This window comes from Mixophyes fleayi, chromosome 3 (genome assembly GCF_038048845.1).
Source record: "Mixophyes fleayi isolate aMixFle1 chromosome 3, aMixFle1.hap1, whole genome shotgun sequence".
In the NCBI taxonomy this organism is placed as follows: Eukaryota; Metazoa; Chordata; class Amphibia; order Anura; family Limnodynastidae; genus Mixophyes; species Mixophyes fleayi.
Window position 1 is genome coordinate 61,054,564 of NC_134404.1, and position 18,924 is coordinate 61,073,487.

Below are 18,924 nucleotides of genomic sequence, written 5' to 3' on the forward strand. Positions count from 1 at the left end.
TTAACACATCACACGCCATTTAAATGACTGGCATGTGATGCATTAAATGTCAAAATTAAAGTTTCTTTATGTAGCAGTAATAACAGTGTTAGCTACAAATAGATTAACGATTGTGGTATACTATAGAAGTTGTATATAGTAAAACTGAACAAGAATGAGTAAAATCTAAATTACCGTATATACCCGTGTATAAGCCGAGTTTTTCAGCACATTTTTGTATGCTGAAAAAGGCCCCCTCGGCTTATACACGGGTGAACTTACCTGGTGTCCCGTCCCTCAGTTGTTAAGTTCCGCAGTAGAACGCATGTGCGTTCCACCGACAGGAAGTTCGGCATTTGGAACGCAAACTTGCGTTCCAAATGCCGAACTTCCTGTTGGTGGAACGCACATGCGTTCCACTGCGGGGGAAGGAAAAGGCTGTAGCCAGAAACTCGGCTGTGGAGCTTTGCTTCCTAGAGACTCTAGGGCGCAGCGCAGTGCCTGCTTGAGATTTACTGTAGCTGTTCCCATCGCTGCCTTCCTTTTTCGTGGAACTCTGGAGCATGGAAGGCAGGCAACACCCCCAAGTCCCACGGAATCCAGACTGAACCATAAGGATAGAGGATTTCCGTGGCACACCACATACTGGAGCGGTGGCCTAACGCCACTCAATGCACCCTGAACCCCCTTACACCACCAAGGTAATTGTAACATCTTTCAACCATTTAAACATGTTAAAGCCTTTTCACCACAGTGTATAGGTGCGCTAAATACATTTTGGAAAGTCATAAATTGGTTACCAATCCATTACTTAGACGACAAGCAAACAACACACATGATATAAAAATGCATATAGAGATGTAAATTAAAAACATAACAATGAATAAATCTAAAAAAATTACCAGTAGCTGCTGCATTTCCCACCCTAGGCTTATACTCGAGTCAATAAGTTTTACCATTTTTTTGTGGTAAAATTAGGTACCTCGGCTTATATTCGGGTCGACTTATACTCGAGTATATACGGTAAATATAAAGGTTGTATTAACTCAATGGCCACCAGGGAGTAAATGTATGAATCTCCGGATTCTTCATCTCCGGCGTGTTCAGCCTCTTCAGCGCTTAAATTTAAAGCGGCGCTGCCTTGTAAAGGGAAGTTTCCCTTTGCAAGGCAGCGCCGCTTTAAATTTAAGCGCTGAAGAGGCTGAACACGCCGGAGATGAAGAATCCGGAGATTCATACATTTACCCCCAGGTATCAATTTATCGCCAACTACCGCCCCATCTCACTTCTCCCCTACGCCTCCAAACTTCTTGAGCGGATAGTCTGCTGTCGCCTTACCAGATATCTCTCGGACAATTCCCTCCTTGACCCTCTCCAATCTGGATACCGTTCCCTCCACTCCACTGAAACTGCCCTGGCCAAAGTTACCAACGACCTCCTTTCAGCCAAATCTAAGGGTCACTTCTCCTTACTCATCCTCCTTGTCCTCTCCGCGGCCTTTGACACTGTGGACCATCCCCTCCTTCTGCAAACTCTTCTCTCTCTAGGCCTCTCCGGTTCCGTCCATGCCTGGTTCTGCTCCTACCTCGCTAACCGCACCTTCTCTGTCTCCATGTCTGGCTCTTCCTCCACCCCCTCCCCACTCCCAGTAGGCGTCCCCCAGGGCTCTGTCCTCGGCCCTTTACTCATTTCGCTATACACTTCCTCCCTTGGTGCGCTCATCTCCTCCTTTGGTCTTCAGTATCACCTGTATGCTGACGACATTTGACTCTACATCTCTTCTCCTGATCTCTCTTCCTCCCTTATCTCTCGCGTATCTGACTGCCTCTCTGCCATCTCCTCCTGGATATCCTCCCGCTTTCTCAAAATTAACATCTCCAAAACTGAATTCATTGTCTTTCCTCCCCCCAAACTCCCCTCCCACCACAACCTCTCTATCGTTGTTAACAACACCACCATCTCCTCTGTTACCCAGCTCCGTTGCCTGAGTGTCACCCTTGACTCCTCTCTCTCTTTTGCCCCCCATGTCCAATCCCTTGCCCAAGCCTGTAGGCTCCAACTTCGCAACATAGCCCGCATCCGACCCTTCCTCTCACAAGACGCCACCAAAACCATCATCCATGCACTCATTATCTCCCGCCTCGACTACTGCAACCTTCTCACTGGCCTCCCCCTCTCTCATCTCGCCCCCCTCCGCTCTGTACTCAATGCGGCTGCTCGACTCATCTTTCTCTCACGCCGCTCCTTTTCTGCTTCCCCTCTCTGCCTTGCCCTACACTGGCTCCCCATCCCCTACAGAATCCTCTTTAAACTCCTTACCACCACTTACAAAGCTCTCTCCCAGTCTACTGCCCCCTACATCTCCGACCTCCTCACCATTCACACTCCTGCCCGATCCCTGCACTCTGCCACTGACCGTCGCCTCTCTTCCACTCTCATTACCACTTCCCAATCCAGAATCCAAGACTTCTCCCGAGCTGCCCCCCTACACTGGAATGACCTCCCTCGCTCCATCCGTCTCGCTCCCAAGCTGTGCTCCTTCAAACGAGCACTTAAAACTCACCTGTTCCTTAAAGCCTAACAATCATCCACCTAACCCCTCACCTACTCTGCTCGCTCTTCCCTCTCTCCCCTGGTATCACCGCTCCCTCTTGTGTCTGTTTCGTCCACCCTCCCTTAGGATGTAAGCTCATTTGAGCAGGGCACTTCTTCCCTCGTGTCTCCACACCTGTTCTTCTGCTCCGTCCTTACTCCATTTGTCTGTCCCGGAGTTTATGAAGCACTGGTACTTTGTGTTTACTGTTCTGTACTGTTTAACCCTGTATGGTTTACTGTTTGTACTATGTACGGCGCTGCGGACACCTTGTGGCGCCTAACAAATAAATTATAATAATAATAATAATAATAATAATAATTTACCAAGCGTCAATTTCTGCAAATAGCTGTTTTTTGGTGTGATTTTGGGCAATTTTACAACCACTGCATTTATCAATACCAAACCACATATTAACCCGCTGAAAAAAACAACCAAAACCTATCTTCCCTATCACCCAAAAATCTATCTTGCTCTTTCTGACCGGGTCATGCTACTTAGAATTGTTCCCAAACTTCTAGGGGAGAGATGGGCACATCTAGGGATGCCTGGGCCAATGCCTAGTAGCATTAGCCTTATCCTGGTACCCCTGTCAGCTGGGTACCAGGATAAAAAAAAATGTGTGTCCCTTAAATAAATAAAACTTTTTTCTGTGCTGAAAAAAAATATCATGTATGTGCCCCCTATATGAATAAAAATGCTAATGCTGGCCAATTTATTAATTCAAATAATAAAGGTGCCCCCTTTATTTTAAAATTGCAATAGAGCCCCTTTTATTAAAATAATAGTATATATGGCCTCATTTTTTATAATAATAATAATATCTCTTCTGTAGGAATAATAATAAATAATTCCCACCCAGTCAGCCAGTCTCCTCATAAGAATCAAAGAGAACTGAGCGGCAGCCGCTGCAGGACAAATGAGAGGAGGAGATGAGCAATAAAGGACAGAAAAGAATAAGATAAATAAGTAAGCAACAGGAGGTGAGTGAGAGGGGGGATAGCAGATGATAATCCAAAGAGGTGGGTCAGAGGGGTAAATAAGGGGCAAAATAGATTTAGTTGCAAAAAACTTTAAAAGAAAATATGCTAATATGCTTAGTACTTACAATAGCATCTACCAATTCCTTCAACTATAAGTGGTTAAAATGTTAGATATTTGTAACATTTCTAATATATTAAGAATTTGGTAGTTATGATAACTGATATTTGGAAGATCAATTACGTATTTGAAGGAAATCATAATTTTGATATAATTATTATTAGTACCCCTGTGCTTTGGTTTTGGATCTGGATTAACTTTGTGTTTTGGTTTTGGCAAAACCTCTCTAGTGTGTTTGGTTTTGGCTTTGTTTTTGGATCCCTATTTTTTTCTAAAATCACATAATTTGGCTCTTTTTTTGTTCCTACATTATTATTGACCTCAATAACATTAATTTCCAGTCAATTCCAGACAATTTTTGTCAAGTGACAAGAACACTGCTACCCCTCCTGTTTCTGTATGAGCAATGGCACTGGAGACTGCAGAGTGACAAGAACACTGCTACCCCTGTTTCTGTGTGAGCAATGTCACTGAGCAATGTCACTGAAGAATGGAGAGTGATAAGAACACTGCTACACCCGTTTCTGTGTGAGCAATGGCACTGGATCTCTTGGGGAGGGAGGTACTTATGGAAACCCGCGAGATCCGACAATGTAACAATGACATTTTGTCTCGATTCAGATCCGAGGATGCCTACTAGGATCCTCTAAGTTCGGGTGGGCTCGGTTTTCAGAAAATCGAGCCTGAGCATCTCTAATATTTACGGATATATGGTACATATGTTGCTGGTGCAGAAGTGGGAGCATTTAAAGATACACTCTTTTCTATACTCTTATTTTTAAAGAATAATTTATACCCATTTTGCATCTATCTCTGCATCAGCCCCTACATCTTCAAATAAATGTTAAATAAAAGACTACAATGCATAGTTGTGATGCTTGAAATAAAGTCAGTCTATTTTCCCCTTAATCTCATGAATTATTTAGGCATTACTCAGGAGAAAATCAAGTGTTCAATATCAAATAGTGCTGGAAGTTAGATTGCCATTTTGGACATATGTGAACTTTAAGACTGATTTTCCTGCTGTATTGCCATCTTGGGGTTTCAGATTTACAAGTTCAATTTGCGGACACATCACCCCCTTTTGTCATACTTAAGAACATTACATGAGTAGGAATTATATATGGGTTATAATAAATGTTCTGATATTGGAATTTTCTATAGCGCTTTGAAATCAAAGGATGAAAAGAAAAGAATAAAAGCGTGGTAACATTTCCATTTCTTATTAAAATGAGAACACAGCAGTAGTAATGAGATCTTTTCACTTTCATATTAAACATCAGAAAGTTCATGCTTCTATAAACCACAGGACAATAAGTCCCAGAGACGCCTTTGTGTTTAAATAATCCCATTTTATGACCAAGATGCTAAGAGTGTGAATCTGTTAGTTGTGCTAAATGTGGACAACTTGTTGATGCATGTTTCTATTTACTTGCTCTATAACATACACTGTGTCATGCTCGTGATCCGAAAGTTTTGATGTAAGTCAAAAAAAATTGTCTGCATTTTATATATATATATATATATATATATATATATATATATATATATATACATATATATATATATATATATATATATATATATATATATATATATATGTCTATCTATCCATCTGTGGATGTATATACAGATGTATATACACAAGCACACATACACATGAATTGGCACTGTAGGTTAAACACAGTACAGATGGAGATGCTTTATTTAAGGCTAGCAGCACAATAGCCAGCCAGGGACCGTCTCTCCAACCTTTAACTATGCCACTCACTTTGGTACTTATAATCTGGTGCATTGTGTTTATGACCGGACTCATTTGGTCAACTAGACAAGAGAAAGATTGCCTTGCTCTCTGAAATAAACTGTCTCCCTATGTAGCTTAGTTCTTGATGAGTAATCTTGTTAATTCATGTTATAGTTTGTCTATCTCTAAATTTAGCCCTGTGTATAGTCCGGCGGTTCCCAAAGTGAGCGCCGCGGCTCCCAGGGGTGCCGCGGCGCTGTCACAGGAGTGCCGCGAGCAAGCCAGAAAAAATAGAAACAAAAAAAAAACTTACCAATCCGCGCGGCGCCGGGACCCAGCATCCTCCTCTCTCACGCATCTCGACATTCAGTGACAAGCTGCGTGAGAGAGAAGGATGCAGGGTCCCGGCTCCGCACGGATTGGTAAGTTGTTTTTTTTTTTGTTTCTATTTTTTCTGGCTGGCTCGCGGCAGAGTGAGAGGGAGTGTGCTAGAGGAGGGAAACAGGGTGACAGGTGGCAGGCTAGAGGAGGGGAACAGGGTGACAGGTGGCAGGCTAGAGGAGGGGAACAGGGTGACAGGTGGCAGGCTAGAGGAGGGGAACAGGGTGACAGGTGGCAGGCTAGAGGAGGGGAAGAGGGTGACAGGTGGCAGGCTAGAGGAGGGGAACAGGGTGACAGGTGGCAGGCTAGAGGAGGGGAACAGGGTGACAGGTGGCAGGCTAGAGGAGGGGAACAGGGTGACAGGTGGGAGGCTAGAGGAGGGGAACAGGGTGACAGGTGGCAGGCTAGAGGAGGGGAACAGGGTGACAGGTGGCAGGCTGGAGGAGGGGAACAGGGTGACAGGTGGCAGGCTGGAGGAGGGGAACAGGGTGACAGGTGGCATGCAAAAGGAGGGTAAAAGGATGACAGGTGGCAGGCTAGAGGAGGGGAACAGGGTGACAGATGGCAGACTAGAGGAGGGGAACATGGTGACAGGTGGCAGGCTAGAGGAGGGGAACAGGGTGGCAGGCTGGAGGAGGGGAACAGGGTGACAGGTGGCAGGCTGGAGGAGGGGAACATCGTGACAGGTGGCAGGCTGGAGGAGGGGAACAGGGTGACAGGTGGCAGGCTGGAGGAGGGGAACAGGGTGACAGGTGGCAGGCTGGAGGAGGGAAACAGGGTGACAGGTGGCAGGCTGGAGGAGGGGAACAGGGTGACAGGTGGCAGGCTGGAGGAGGGGAACATTGTGACAGGTGGCAGGCTGGAGGAGGGGAACAGGGTGACAGGTGGCAGGCTGGAGGAGGGGAACAGGGTGACAGGTGGCAGGCTGGAGGAGGGGAACAGCGTGACAGGTGGCAGGCTGGAGGAGGGGAACAGCGTGACAGGTGGCAGGCTGGAGGAGGGGAACAGCGTAACAGGTGGCAGGCTAGAGGAGGGTGACAGGTGGCAGGCTAGAGGAGGGGAACAGCGTGACAGGTGGCAGGCTGGAGGAGGGGAACAGCGTGACAGGTAGCAGGCTAGAGGAGGGGAACAGCGTGACAGGGCAGAGGAGGGGAACAGCGTGACAGGGCAGAGGAGGGGGACAGCGTGTCTGGACGCAGAGGGGGCAGCGTGTCTGGATGCAGAGGGAGCATATTTGCATACAACTAAATAAGTATTTCTGTCCTGACTTAAATACTTATTACACTTTTTTGACCCAACTACTTCTAAAACAGGACTGCTCAGTAATTATTTTGGAGGGGTGCCTTGAAAAAATTATGGAGACTCTAAGGGTGCCGCGAACTGCAAAAGTTTGGGAACCACTGGTATAGTTTATAATGTCAATCATTTCAATGATTGATATAAAAACAACCTTATTTTCTATCCTAAACATCCCCTCCCTCTCTCTAACTAGCAGAGCATTGTTTTATGCGTATTGCTGCCTCGAGAACTCACAAGAACTGTGATGGTCATTTTCAAAGCCAACTGGAGGCAAATCACTTGCTTGGATCATCCGCCCAGCACACATCAAGGTGCATGTCTACCTTACAATCCTGGGAGGTCCTTTTGCAAATTAGACTGGGTACACACTACTGAAAAATTATAACGATATGATATCATTAGCGATTTTATCATCAACTGAAGTTCTGATCAGCATGCCAATTCTTGTGTATACACTATAGACGTTTTAATCTATTTTTACCCGATTTAACGTCGGAGCTGTGATTTTTGTCTGTAATAACCATCATCTGACACGATCGTTGTTCCGTACACACTGTGCAGATATATGACCTCCCAGCAGCAATATTCTAAATAAATTAAAATAAAAAGCTGAACCTCTGCGCACACAACACCCACAAAGGAAATACATCATCACCATTCATTCTATTGGACATCTTTATGTATATACTCTGTTTACAACCACGCAATAAGTCTGATTTATACTAATATAATGGGCACAATAAATCAACAGAAAGCTTGTGGTTTGTTGCTTCTCACTACGGCAAGAACACTGCAAACACAGACCGGAAGGGAATGAAGAAGAAAGAATCAGACTTGTTGTATCAAGGAGTGGTTCCAGAGGAGAGACTCTGTTTCACATATGCCCCTGGTACAGGAGATATGGGAAAACAACCCAGGTGACTTCAGGAATTTTCTGTAGATGATTGATCCCATATTCCAGGAGCTGTTCCAGCTTGTCACCCCACTCATCCAGAAGGAGGACACCCATTTACGGAGATCCATTTCTGCAGAGCAGAGACTGGTTGCTACACTATGATTTTTCTCCACAGGAGGGACACTGGCTGATCGCAAATACAGCACAGCAATTTCACAAGCTCTGAGTTTGATCATACCTGAGACCTGTGAGGCTATCGAACAAACCTTTTTTTTATTAAGATAGATAATAAACAACTCAACATATTGAAAACCACACAAACAAATGATATACATTGCCAGCATACAGTAGAAGTGTAGAAGTGCTGATTTGGGTTTATAGGCGGCTGGGGTATGGAACAAATTCTCTGCCCACTAGAGATGAATTGAAGATGGGATAGGGCAATGAATCTTTATGAGAATTGACGGTAAACATGCACTTTCACTGTATGGCAACATACAGTGGAAGCGTTGATTTGGTCCTATAGGTGGGAGGGGTATGAGACCAATCCCTGGTGTGCAGACCAGAGATGGGCTGATGACAGAAAAACAAAACAAATATTTTAAGTAAAATGGGGCACACATAAAACATATGAAAAATGTATAAAAAAAAACAATCTCAGTTGTTACAGCTGTTCATAATAGTAATGTTCACTATTTTTCAAGTATGATGGACTTTCTGTGTATTGTGCCATACTTGTGCTTCTCATTGGTGATGAAGTCCTGTAGATAGAAGGGGTACTTGTCTGGCTTTCCATGATGGGATGTTGCCTGTGGAGTGGTAGCGGATGGACTGATTGAGATTACCCATAAATGCCCATGCTCCTGTGTGTGGAGTGATTGTGTCAAAATAATGTTTGTGAAAGATTCCTCTGTGTTCTGTAAATCATATTGCTTACAAAGCGTTCCATCTACATTCGCATTTCAACAGTCTTCTATTTTTTTTTTGCAGTGTTGTCCCAAGCAGGTCACATTTGTCTGATTCCTTTGTCATTAACTGGGTTGCAGACTCTATCATTCTTCTAGTAAGCATGTCGCTTTGTTCATGGTCAGGTCCCCTTTTTTTCCCCTTCTGTCTGTTTGACTCCATTGTGACTAGCTGGCTTTAACAGTGTCCTGTGTGGGTCTATATGTGGAAAGCTGTGTGGGAGAGTCTCTGCTTTCCTGACTGTCTTCTCTCAGCTGGGTGACATGCGGCGTTGTCCCAAATTACTCTGCTACATCACAGAATCTGGCTTGGCTGTGTCATAAAATCAGAATGTAAACTCGTGAGTTGGATAATACATGTTTATATTGATTTAACATTACAATAATCTATCTCTTGCAGTTTCCTACAACGGTTGAAGAATGGCAACTTATTACACAAGATTTTGAAACATTTTGGAATTTCCCAAATTGTGGTGGTGCTATAGACGGCAAACAAGTGAGAATTATGCCACCCTCAAAAAGTGGATCATATTACAACTACAAAGGATTCTTCAGCATTATTCTGATGGCCATAGTGGATGTTAACTATCAATTTCTATCCATGGACTTTGGTAAAAATGGAAAAGTGTCAGATGGTGGGGCATTGGAGAAGACTCCCTTCCATGACAAACTAAAAAACAATTCAGTAAACTTTCCACGACACACCGAAACACAATTTGGGACCAGTTTTGTTTTTGTTGCTGATGAAGCCATTGCGCTGCACAACAATATATTAAAACCTTATCCCCAAAAAAGTCATACACCAGAAAGGAGGATCTTTAATTATCTATTGTCAATTGTCATTGTTTAGGGTTTTCCATTCTGCCATAAAGCTGTGCCTAGATAAAAGAGATGTGATGGCTTGTTGTGTCCTTCACAACTTTCTTAGCTGTAAAAGCCCCAGTGTTTGCAGTGTACCTAGGGTTATTAAAAATAATATAGAAGTAGAAGAAGTAGTAGTGTTGACACCATTGTAGTCTTCACAGATGAGAAATGCCACCCACATGGCAAAGTTAAACAGGGAGGATTATTTAGAATATTTTAATGGTAAGAGTGCTGAGTCATGACAGACTGACATTTTGTAATGTATGTACATTCGTATTGTATGTTATATTAAATAACTTTCATTGTCAGCGATATGAAAAATAAATGTTTTACGCGTTTATGTTTACTTACTATGCACCTTGCCAGAATTTCATCAGAATTGAATGTCTGGTGGGGAACAGCTTTCCATCTCCATGTTGCAGGTAGACTGGCTTGCAAGTTCTTTATCATAGGTGAAATGCAGGAGGTCAAAGTACCACAACTGGGGCACATAGACATCTTCAGCCCCTGAGCTTCTGGAGGCTTCCACCTTATTAAGTTCCTTTTTAAAGACAGTTCTCATCTTTTGGATCTTTTCACTTTACAGTTGCTCCTGGATAATGGGGAATGCTCACTTTCACCATTTCATCCAAAGCCAAGTCCCTCTTCTGTCTGTTGGAATACTCTTTGGATTTGGTTTTTCATAGGCAGGGATGGAACCTGTAGGCCTCAATGAAGACCTTCATGAGCTCTACAGTTTTGTTCAATGCCATCTTTAATGTTTTCCTACAAAAAATATAACACATCTTGTCATATTTACATAACATCCTAAAAAATATACACAAACTCTAATGTTATAAAAAAACTTACCTTACTATAGTAGTGATTAAATAAGCTAAATAATTTGTTGTATACGTTTATATGCTACAGAAACTTCAGCCAAAATTCTTCTGACACAACTGCTAACACAAGGGCTGTAGATGAATGAATAAACGGGCACCCACATTGCTCCACTCTGCTGCTACAGCTGCCATGATTGGTCCATACGAACTGTGAACGCCCATGTCTGCATTTATAAAATTATAGAGGAGCCAGTCTGTATCCAGCAGTATGTGATATGACGGTGAATGAACAGGTGAAAGAAGTGATGGAGGGGAAGAGGGGGGTGAAGAAGAAGTAATGCTATTGGAGTGTCAGGATCTGCCTTTGCTTGTGCTGCAGCATTGCCTCTGGATTCTGCTTTGTCTTGCCAGCTCATGCCTCCTAGACTACATTGGACTTGATATTAGTTGTATTGGCCTTGCAGTACCTCTGACTAACCAGAGGTTCTGCTACTGTTCCATTGCTTTGTCTCTCACTAGCAGGGGTTAACCTGCTGCACCAGCTAATTACTGCATCTGTTCTCTCCCTATTTATGCCTGCCTCCCTCAGTTTATCTTTGCTCATCATTTATGTTGCTGTTCCTGAGGTTGTGGTTCTCATTTGTTTCTCCTGTTTCTTCTCCTGTTCTCTGGAACTACTGCAAGCTGCTAGCTGACATCCCTGTTCCTGGTTCTTTTCACTCAGCCCGTTCACCTGCACCAGTCATATTCTCTGTTATTATCTGCTTTCAGCCTCACCCAGAGATCCATAGTTCAGTGTCTGCAATATTCGGTTTGTACCTTTTCTGCACTATCTGGATCATATCTACTCATAAATATTATTATGCTTCACCATACACCGGACTCCATAGCTGTCATTTACAGCTCTCAGCACAGTAGTGTTGCATGGTGGAGACGAAAAGAGTCTAATTCCTGGAATGTTGAGGGCCCTATTTGTGAAAAAATAGTGTACATGAAATCTAGAAAACTCCAACCAGGAATTAAATTAATAGAACACATGTTTAATAATTAGACCTCCCACCAGCCTCATCATTAAAATAATAGTATTCACATTTGATAAATAGGCATATATCCCTCCAACCAGCTCTGATATTAAAATAATAGCAAACACATTTAATAACTTGACCTATTTTCCTCCAACCAGCCACAACATTAAAATAATAGCATTCCTATTTAATAAATACACCTATTTCCCTCCCTCCAAACAGTCCCAGTAATACATTAGTAGCATTTATGTCTAATAAATATTACCATTTCTCACAACCATCCAGGACGTTAAAGAATTCATATTCACATTGAATAGTTATCATCACTAAACTCAGCCCCACATTCAATTAATGGCCTCAAACAACCCTAACATTAAATTAAAGTGGCTTATCCCATAGGAGGGGCCAGCCCCCAAATATTGCACTGTACCCCCCCACTGGCACCTAGTCAGGGGAAAAGCTGACAGAGGTGGGCCAGGGGAACATGCCCCCGATGCCCCCCTAAATCCAGCTCTGCTCACAGAACTTGATCAATTCTGTACTATCCTCATTGGAAATTGCTAACAACTAGAGATGAGCAAATCTCTTGTGGTTTGGTTCAAAAGCCAGTTTGTGAAATTGGTCCAGTAATTCTATTTTCAAATATTTGAATTACAAATATTTGTGACTTTTAAATAGAATTTCTTTTTCATACTAACTCTTAAAACTTTTTTTCTTTCCAGTTTATAATAAAATTCAGAACTTTCTTCACAAACTGTATTGCTGGAAATAAAACACAGAATTAAAAATCTTTACTAGTCCAGACATCTTTGTGCATTTATGTCCTGGCAATGGCCGTGCCAAATGGCACAAAATCCTTTTATTGTGCTAAGCAGGTGCATATTAAAAATGCAAGGTGGTGGGCACCTACATGCCCACCTCCTCCCGGGAGCTGCCGGAGGGAGGTGGGCATGCGGGTTCGGAGCTGAGCAAATAGCGTCCTTTTGGCTCCGTCACCCACGACATAATGACGCAAACACGTCATTTTGCAGCGGGGGACATAGTGCTGTGATTTCCTGGGAATCGCTGCATTTGGATCTAATTCTTCACTAGGAAGTGTCCAGATGCGGGAGGCTGCTATACTCTCCCGGGAGTTCCTACCAGGATTATAGGGCGTTTCCCGGACATTCCGGAAGAGTTAGCAAGTATGATAGATAGATAGATAGATAGATAGATAGACAGACACAGATAGACAGATAGAGTGCAATTATGATTACTATATGTAAGGAGGCGATAATGCAGCCAACTTGGGAGTGGTAATGAGTTCTGAGCTACATCCACATACATATATATTTACACACACCCACATGATTAAGATATACACAATTAGCAAGAAAGTAATAAGTTACTGTACCTACACAAAGATTTTCATCTGTTATACGTACCATGTTTAAGATTATGTCATTGAAATTATATTACTATATTCTTGTACAAGCAAAGATCCTATTTCATAAATATACAATATATCTTTGTTGTGTATATGACTTTATAATGTCTTAATACAGGAGATATTATATATAGATCTCAGTAAATTAGGGTTTAAGCCCTGAAGTAGGTGTGTCATAAAAGGGAAAGTGTAAAAGTGTGTGGTTATGTAGCAAACATATCTAGGAACAGAATACATAGATAGCGTGTGCAATTAAGGCATAGCACAGGATCTTTTACAGTCCCAATCTCCACTCTGAGCCACACTCGCTCTTCATATTTCAACTTTACACTTTTCCCAAAAGATTGTAAGCTCTCTCAAGAATATACCCTTTGTTTTCTAGGGCCTGATTCATTAAGGAACTTAAATTAAGAAACTTCTTATTTAAGTCTCCTGGACAAAACCATGTTACAATGCAAGGGGTGAAAATTAGTTTTCTGTTTTGCACATAAGATAAATACTGACTGTTTTTTCATGTAGCACACAAATACTTGATAGCCTATTTGTACACTGAAATTTAAAGTTGATATTTGTGTGCTACATGAAAAAACAGTCAGTATTTAACTTATGTGAAAACAGAAAACTAATTTTCACTCCTTGCATTGTAAGAGGGTTTTGTCTAGGAGACTTAAATAAGAAGTTTCTTAATTTAAGTTCCTTAATGAATCAGGCCCCTAATTTTCATTTATTTTGTCTACCTTGTATGTCCCTGTTGTATGTGTGCTCTGTGTTCTCCACTGTCTATACTGTACTATAGAGTTCCACTGTACTATAAAGTACTGTGAAACTTTACAAATCAATAGTAATAATAATTATCATTAATTGTCTGGACTCAGGGCAAAAGCCTTATTCATTTTAATGACAAGAGAGGCCATAGGCTGAAAACACTTAAATTCATGTGTTCATTGCAAGTGTCATTTACTTACCAACTTGGAGTTACTTCTCCTGCATTTCCCAGTTAATATCCACAAGGAAGGTCTTATTTTTCTCTATGTAGTTCCCCCCAGTGAATGCTGGATCTCTTTGCTTGCTGCAGTGAATATGGGGGCCATGTAAAACAAGACAGGGCAGTATTAGCAGCTTAGCATCTAATTTTGCCCCCTATTTATTCATCTTATCTTATTCTTATTCTTACCTTTATCCTCCCCTGTTCTTTTAGCCTTCCTCTTTCTTAGTTTCTTGCTTTCCCTCTCTTATCTCCTTTCCTTCTTTTTCCCTTCTGTTCTTATCTCCCCCTCCATTTTTCCCTCGGTCTTCATCCTCCATACCCATCTATCCATTGCCCCCTTCCCCAGCTTCCATATATATCCAGCTATCTTTCCCCTGTGTCCACTCCCCACCACTTCCATTCCCACAATTATCCCCCCTGCAGCCATGTCCCACCTCCTCCCTCACCCTTCCTGTCCAGCAGTCACTTCTTACCACCTCGCCTCACCCTTTCTGTCAGGCATTTGTGTGATTGACTTGAGTCCTGAGTCAATTACCTTGCCGTCGTTGCTATCTTTCTTCCCACCCCTTCCAGCCCAGCTTCCCTGCCGTGGCTTCTTGTAACATGGTCGGGTAGTTGCCCTCATTTGCGTTGCTGGGCAGTCAACTAGCCAGTGCTCTGGAGCGAGCAGCCATTGATGAATTTTTATGGCTTTTTATGGAGTAAATATATCGGAGACTGGGGGTGTTAGTTTGGTCACTTGGTGACGATCTGTGGGTCAGTTAAACGATCACAGCTTTGGCATTGCAATCAGCGACTATATCATACTGTTCTAACTAGAGATGGGCGGGTCCGGTTTCCCGAGAACCAAACCCACCCGAACTTTGGGTATCTGAGTACCGAGCCGAGTAGGAATCTAAATCCAAAATCCAAATCGAGGCCGAACGTCATTGTGACGTCATCGGATCTCAGGGCTCGGTTCTTGCGATACTTGAAGATTATAAATACACGCTTCCACAGCAATCCATCTCCATTTGACAGAGGAAGAGAGCAGGGTGTAGTCACAGGCTGATTAGAGCAGGGACAGAGAATACAATATTCTTATTCCAATTGAGCTATCAAAAATCGCTAGAGAAGAGAGGAGGATAGAGGTTTTTTTTTCAATATTTGGCACTCCCCAGTGCTTTTGGGGTGTCCCCCCTAATTGTGCATAAATCTTTCTGGCTGTCAAAATTAATATCTGTCAGCAGTATCTACCAAATACTTTTTAGCACTCCCCAGTGCTTTTGGGGTGTCCCCCATAATTGTGCATAAATATTTCTGGCTGTCAAATTTACTATCTGTCAGCAGTATCTATCAAATATTTTTTAGCACTCCCCAGTGCTTTTGGGGTGTCCCCCATAATTGTGCATAAATATTTCTGGCTGTCAAAATTACTATCTGTTAGCAGTATCTACCAAATAATTTTTAGCACTCCCCAGTGCTTTTGGGGTATCCCCCATAATTGTGCATAAACATTTCTGGCTGTCAAAATTACTATCTGTCAGCAGTATCTTACCAAATAATTTATAGCACTCCACAGTGCTTTTGGGGTGTCCCCTATAATTGTGCATAAATATTTCTTGCTGTCAAAATTACTATCTGTCAGCAGTATCTTACCAAATAATTTTTAGCACTCCACAATGCTTTTGGGGTGTCCCCCATAATTGTGCATAAATATTTCTGGCTGTCAAAATTACTATCTGTCAGCAGTATCTTACCAAATAATTTTTAGCACTCCACAGTGCTTTTGGGGTGTCCCCCATAATTGTGCATAAATATTTCTGGCTGACAAAATTACTATCTGTCAGCAGTATCTTACCAAATAATTTTTAGCACTACAAGTGCTTTGGGCTGAGAATGGATTCAAAGCAGTCCACATATGAGCAACCAGGTTTTGTCACCAGTCCTGATGTTAGTGTTCCCAGTACTTCATCTGGGCAAGGCGATGTCAAACTACACAGTGTTTCTAAATCAGTCCAAAAAACAAGCGAAAAAGAAGTGTTACTGAGCAAAAGTTAAGTGCTGATAAAAAAAAAATTGCCAACATGCCATTCTACACACGCAGTGGCAAAGAGAGAATGAGGCCTTCACCTTTGGCTATTAGTGGCAGATCGCAAAAAGTTACCGAGCCTACAATTGGTGCACAACTAATGTTACGCGTCAAAACCGAGCTGCAAGATAACTGTAAGGCATTAGAGGATAATGTTTGCTCTGATTCAAAAATGACATCAATCCCTGTGGAGAGTCAATCCAACAGTGGGATGTCTAATTGTGAGCATTCTGCTGATATGTGCCTTAATAGCCCGAGTGTAGCCGGTGATACACAAATTGAGGATGCCACTATGGAATTAGAAGAGGATGAGGGGGAGATTTGTGTAGACGACGAGGGAGCTAATGAGGATGTTGATGAGGATGAGGTTGTTTGTGTAAGTCCTGCACCAGTGGCAGCAGTTCTGGCACTTGACAAGAAAAAGGCCATTGTCTTGCCTGGACATAAAACAAAAAAATCTACTTCTTCTGTGTGAAATTATATCTACCCAAATCCAGACAACAATTTTATAGCCATTTGTAGTGTATGTCAAGCCACAGTCAGTCGAGGGAGGGACCTTAACCATCTTGGAACCTCGTCTATATTACGCCATTGAACGAGAGTTCATGGCAAAGTGTTGGGAAAAGCTGAAAGCTCTTCCCAAAAAATTATAAGCACTCCATCATCAGCTAAGACCCTCCGGTCACCGACATCCCGACGGCTACAAAATACACCCACCACACCATCTTCATCAATATCCTCAGCAGCGCTCTGAGTTAGCCCGGCATCCCACTTAAGGCTGGATGACTCCTGCACTATTATTGATTCCTCTGAAGAAAGCGTTAGTCCTGCTGCTGCTGTTGCTGCTGCTGTGGGTGAATCGTCATCCCAGAGGCAGGTTAATAAAATGAGCAGTCCTACATTTCAGCAATTAACTGTGAAACAATCATTTGCGAGGGGAAGCAAATATGACAGCAGTCACCCAGTCGCTAAACGAATCACAGACGTCATGGCTGCAATGTTAGTGTTAGATCTGCGTTTAATCTCCACAATAAACGCAGCTGGTTTTTCACAGTTAATTGAGGTTTTGTGTCCGCGTTACAGAATTCCATCGCGACACCATTTCTCCCGTAAAGCAATTCCACAACTATACCAAAAAGTGTGTAAAAATGTAGAGATTGCGCTGAAAAATGCCATTCTGCCCACTGTCCACTTAACCACAGATATGTGGACAAGTGGAAGTGGCCAAACCAAAGACTGTGACAGCCCACTGGGTTGGTCATTCACCTTCACCAGCAGTTACAGCAGCAGCATGTACACCACTACGTAACATTTGTCACAGGCAGGCCACTCTTTGTATCACCGGCTTCACTAACAGGCATACAGCTGATAATTTGTTACGCAAACTGAGAGATGTGATTGATGCATGGCTTATACCACTTGGTCTCTCCCCAGGGTATGTCATTTCTGATAATGCCAACAATATAGTGCAAGCATTACAGCTGGGTGATTTCCAACACATTCCCTGTTTTGCTCACACCATCAACTTGGTGGTGCAGAGCTTCCTATGAAATAACTGTGAGGTGCAGGAGATGCTTTCGGTGGCCTGTAAAATTTCAGGATAATTCAGGCATTCTGCCACAGCATGTAGGAGATTGCAGCAGCTACAAGAGCAGTTTAACTTGCCCTGCCACCAACTTAAGCAAGAGGTGGTAACTAGGTGAAATTCCACCCTGTACATGCTTCAGAGGATGGAGGAACAGCGCAAAAGCCATCCAAGCATAGTGCACAAGCCATGACATTGGGAAAGGAGGGGGGATGTATTTCACTCTTGCACAGTGGGGAATCCTTTCAGTGCTGTGCAAGGTGCTGAAACCATTTGAAGTTGTGACGTGTGAGGTGAGTGTATACTCTGCTAGTTTGAGCCAAGTCATTCCTTTAATTAGACTATTGGAAAAGCAGCTTGAGGAAATGAAGGAGGAGCTGAAAGCAAGCAATTCAGCAAAGTATGTTGGCCTTGTCGATCAAGTACTCAATTCGTGCAATAAAAATTATCGGCGCTTCTCTAATGTAAGAACTTCCTGCTGCTGAATGAATATATTGTGTGTAAATTTCAAAAGGTGATTCAGCGCACGAAGGACTCAAAACAAACAATATGACACATAGAAAAATGTTACAGCTCTTTTGAGAGATAGTGGCAGAAAAAAGTTAGCGATCTTACCCTGCTCTTTCCCTACGAGGGTGAATGTCCTTCCCACGCTGGTATAATGGCGATGGTTCCCTCACTGTAGCGATAGTTCTTTAATAAACAATGTTTCCAAAAGGGTAGAAGAAGTTGATGCCGACACTATCCAGCTAGAAATCCGGATTGCCGTCCGCAGTGGAACGCAGATGGACCACGTGATCTCCTTTGCTACTTCCTGTATGTACGGATGCTCAACAGGTTCAAGAATAGAGATGTGTAAAAAAGATGTAAAACACTGGTAATGCTGTAAACCGACGCGTTTCGTCCTTTCTCAAGGATACTTGTGTTTGTTTCTGCTTACTTTTATAGTCAAATTTCGACCAGCTTTATTGATAAAATTGTGAGTAAACACTCATAAGAATGTTTTATATATAAAAATAAAATCATGAGAACAGTAAAATGTCTGTATATTGTAGGCAGAAAGGTACAAGTTCTGCATATGAAAGATATCTAATAAAAAAAACATATGGTAATAAAGTACCAATATGAAATGATTATTAAATAAGAAATGGCCATAAATCAAATTCCTGATTTAGGCCTAGAGGAGA

General features: G+C 42.5%; 1 long non-coding RNA gene across 2 annotated transcripts in view; it reads left to right on the forward strand.

Annotated features, from left to right (window-relative positions):
* The window catches only part of LOC142142652 (uncharacterized), a 45,240-nt gene extending 35,100 nt beyond the window's left edge, over positions 1–10,140 (forward strand). For both annotated transcript variants that reach the window (XR_012689260.1, XR_012689261.1), the window contains exon 4: positions 9,358–10,140. This is a non-coding gene — a long non-coding RNA (uncharacterized LOC142142652). The remainder of the gene's footprint in view (positions 1–9,357) is intronic.
* The last annotated feature ends 8,784 nt before the right edge of the window (positions 10,141–18,924 follow it).